General features: G+C 29.1%; 1 long non-coding RNA gene across 1 annotated transcript in view; it reads right to left on the bottom strand.

Annotated features, from left to right (window-relative positions):
- LOC137654518 (uncharacterized) overlaps positions 1 to 1,680 on the bottom strand; it is a 40,951-nt gene extending 39,271 nt beyond the window's left edge. Inside the window, exon 1 of the long non-coding RNA XR_011046646.1 lies at positions 1,398 to 1,680. This is a non-coding gene — a long non-coding RNA (uncharacterized lncRNA). The remainder of the gene's footprint in view (positions 1 to 1,397) is intronic.
- Positions 1,681 to 4,745: the final 3,065 nt, after the last annotated feature.

The following is a 4,745-nucleotide window of genomic DNA, read 5'->3' as shown; positions in this document are numbered from 1 at the left end:
CTTGTGAGTATGAGTGTCAAGTCAGTTTTTGCTTTTATTTTTAACAAAGAATAATCAGTGATATGATATTTGAAAAAAAAAACAACAGTAGTAAGAGTGATATTGGAAAACTTTCATTTTATAAATACTGAACTTTGGTAGTAACAAATTGGTACAAATATCCACGTTAAAACAAATTCATTGATAATAAACATGAATTATTTTACCTTTCATTTCCATTTAGTGACTGAATAACACTTAAAAAGTTGTTGGTAAATACTTGGTCATTTCCATAGTTTCCATGACAGCAAACATGAAACCTAAACTATTTTAACAATATTAAATACTTACTGTATATTTCAATATTACTCTTTATTTGGTATTGATGAAACCTGCAATATTAAATACTGTAAATGACAACAAAAAAATGGCAAGATTACCTTGATAGCAAATTATGATTTCCACATTTGGAAAGGTACTTCATATTTACAAAGTTCTGAGTTGGGAATATTTTATATGTATTCAACTTATTGGTATTTGGAGCACTTGCTACTCAATGTATGTCTAGAATGAAAGCTACCTTATTTTCTTTAACTCTAGTTAATTTAAATAAACAGGGGATTAAAATCTTAATTGAAAATTAAAAAAACAAATCAGAATATTCAAAAGTCTCAATGTAATAAAGTTATGATTTTAAATCATTGTAGTACTGTACTACATATTCAAGTTTGATTGTATAACTCAGGATTCCATTACATGAGAAAGACTGTTCAACTGTACTATATGAGATATATCCTTCACTATAACTTTGTAAATGACAAGAAAAAAATGAAAAAGGCAAAGTTTAATATGCTGGAGGGCTAAGTGGAAATCAGCCATGAGTATGAATGAGAAATAAATGGTCTATACAAATTCCGCTGAGGATCAAAGAAATTATAGTAAAGCTTACAGTGTGGCACTTTCTAGGAAATAACCCTACATGGGCTAAGGGGTAATGCATAATAGTTATTAAAATGGATATCCAGACCCAAAGTCTTGATATCTTTCTATTTCCTTTCATAAGAATATTGACTCTGTGATGCTCAGTTCCATATAAAAAAAACTTCAATCTACAGTAAATATACTGAACTGCACAAGCAATAAGATTAAGAATGCAAACCATGCGGTTAGTACCCCTTTTTATAAATATCTATCACCTTTGTTGTTATTTAGACAACTAACGTTTCTCATACATATTTGGAGTTTATTTTCCACTTTTTTAACATCTTTACCAATGTCCCAGAAGTCATAAAATACGTATGACCATACAAAAATTGTGGGGATTTTCAAGTGTTGCTGGTTACAATATCATAAGTTCTTGAATGTAACGACTTTAAAGAATATCAACAATTGTGGAATAAAAAGAATCCACTACTTACCAGCACTTAAAATGTTGAAAATCTCAAGAACTGAAGGAACAGTTGTTTATTCAACCCCTGTTTAATCAAACCAGATGACAAGGCCTTAACAGAATATGGTTTGAAGTACTGCAGCTTGCATTCAGGGCTTTGGTCTTCCCCCAATGTCTGAAAACGATTGAAAAAATTTCAGTCAGTGCTATATAACACAATGTCTTATATTACAAATATAACCTCAATTAAAGTACTAGAAAAAGTTAAATTATATTCCTTATCAAATAATATGAAATGCCTACAGATCAGAATACAGTATATGGTTTCTACAGTATGTGTACAAAATCCTGATAGTGCATCAGCTGAAACTACAGTACTATGTCATACACCTTGGTGCAACTGCACTACAACAGAATCATGTTCTCTGATAGTGTATCTCAGTCATCAATTTCAATGCCATATTGCCCCTCAAACAGCATCGTGGAAGACTGTATATTTATTAAGCACTGCATAGCCTCCAAAGAATACTGTACAATGCACTGAAATTTAAAATCAGGATTCAACACATTATAGCATTACATATTGTACAATTTTGTTGCGAGTAATTATTTAAAAATGGCTCGGTTGTCTCATTAAATTGATATCCCAAAACCAAATCATTTGAAAATGGCTCAGTTATCTCATATAATTGATATCTCAAAACCAAAATTACTTTCTTGCCTTAATATAAAGGAAATCTTACTGAATATAACCTTCAATCACAAACAAGAATGGATCCAAACACTGGTTTACAACTATTGTATTACAGTACAATCAACAATACTGTAACAATAAGTTATGGTATAAAATTTCATATGTTCAAATGCAACATTTTAATAGATAAAATGCAAATCACATTCCTTAGCAAGGCATAGTATTAAAATAAGATAGCTCAATGGAAATATGGAAATTGATACCAATATTTACTGCATGTTGTATATGTACATACAAGTAGATGCAAATCCTTAGTTTTATTTTTCATCTACCACTGAAATCATCGACAATTTTTCTTAAATTTGTTATTTTAAATTTCTTTTTCACTTATTTATGGAATTTCCATGCAGATTCATTATGGCTTGGCTACAAAAAGATTGTGAATTGTTAACCCCTGAAACATACTGCCTATAGATTTAGTTATTCAGTATTTTTATTTACTAAATTTCCAACAACATTCAAAATACTCACTATTATGGCAGGAATAATCAATGCAATGTATAATTGCACATTATCACTCATAGAAAAGGTCTGAGAAAAATTCTGGTTACCTCAATATCTTTATACACATTTCCTCCAATAAAAGAACTGTAATCCAAGCATTAGGCCTTGATTGCAAAGACAAGCTTTCCTTGGAAGTTATTTCAAAATTGTCAGTAGTCTTGTGTATATGTGTAAAAGCTTATTTTGAACAGCCAGCTTCCAAAAGACAGTTTCTATAGTAATCATGGCCTCTGGAAAATATGCTTTGTGATTCCTGTTAAATTACTGTGTGTTATGTAGGATATGGGTACCTCACCTGCACATACAAGATTGGAATTTCAATCCCACGCCACAATATTCTCAACCTTCCCATCTAAACTTATACACATGCGTTGTACTGTATGTTACATGCTTTACATCAGACCCCAGAAATCTGAAACATAAGCTTGAGTGAGGAAGAGGACTCCATCATTAGTAGAAGTTGCTGATCCTCTGGCAGCCAATCAGCTTTTAGAGATATATATATATAAATATATATACATATATTTTTTTTTAGGACTCATCACCTCTCAAGTGATGTTTTAGAACCTGAGGTGTAAACTGCTCATAGAACAATATACTTTTTGTATGCTAATATTCATATGTTGTTTTTATATCCTTTTAGAATATTCTTAAGATTTCTTCCATAAATCATATTAATAATTCAAAACTAAATGGCTATCCATCTGCTACCTAAAAGTCATACAAACAGAATTCATTGGTTGATACATTTCAAAGCATTTTTGCAACATCTTTTACTAATCAATTTCCAATAACATCAATTGTGTATAGTTTTAAATAATTCTGATTTTATTTATACGGTACAGTGCTTGTAATTATTTCAGCATGTCTTATACAAAATCTATTGTGCAACAGAATTGGCAAGCTCAGCTTGGTTGACACACTCAAAATTAGATGAATACTGGGGTTACAGAACTAGCCCTCCTATCTAATATTTTGAGAATTACTACTGTACATTAAATGGCTGGTAGAGGCCACCATCTTAAAGCCATATTTCTCTTTTGCCAGCCACTGTGTTGACCTCTTAATTGGTGGTACAGTAATCCCTTGCCACATCACAGTTCACCTATCACTCTCTCAGTGCATTGCAGATATATACATATATGGTATATATATATATATATATATATATATATATATATATATATATATATATATATATATATATATATATATATAGATAGAGAAATATATATATATATATATATATATATATATATATATATACATATATATATATATATATATATATTTATATATAGATAGATAGATATAGATATATAAATATATATATCGATATATATATATATATATATATATATATATATATATATATATATATATATATTATGTAAATCTATAATACGGACTCCTGTTTATATGCAACATTTAAATGAAAATATATATATATATATATATATATATATATATATATATATATATTATGTAAATCTATAATACGGACTCCTGTTTATATCCTAGGTTTCTGAGAGCAGATGAGTTTTATGTTTTCAATATCTCAATTATTTTTTTTAAATACTGTAGTCTTTTTTGGGACTTATAAATGCTTAAATTTATAAATAAAAATAAAAATAAAAAAACTATAAAAATAATGAAAAAAATATATCATAGCTTTTTGTATTTACTTCGCAGTTTATCAGGTATCGCTAGGGCCTTGAAACGGAGCAATCACAATAGCCAAGGAATTACTGTACTACTGTACTTTTGTTAAAGAACTTCCCACCATTTATGAGGATTTTGTATGGTAGTTTGGTTAAATTAACTTTTCAACTTCTTTATTCAAGGTATGTCATATGAAATAACATTTTGTGTACTGTAGTCTGTAATAAGATTCATATGTACTGGTTAAAGTTTGACACACATACATTATACCTTGCCTGTTAAAGCAAAGAACCAAGATCAACTAATATTGTACAGTGTTAGGTTTACTATATATAGTACCTAACATTGGCAAAAACCACGGATAAAAATTAATTGTTAAACATAATGCAACTCATTTGTCAGACAGTAATATAGCTAACGACCCTACCGTATTTCGGTCAATGTTAAATTCACTCT

The sequence above is a fragment of the Palaemon carinicauda genome, chromosome 1, assembly GCF_036898095.1.
Source record: "Palaemon carinicauda isolate YSFRI2023 chromosome 1, ASM3689809v2, whole genome shotgun sequence".
NCBI classification, from domain to species: domain Eukaryota; kingdom Metazoa; phylum Arthropoda; class Malacostraca; order Decapoda; family Palaemonidae; genus Palaemon; species Palaemon carinicauda.
Note: the sequence above shows the minus strand (reverse complement) of the source record. Positions and strands in the feature narration are given on the sequence as shown.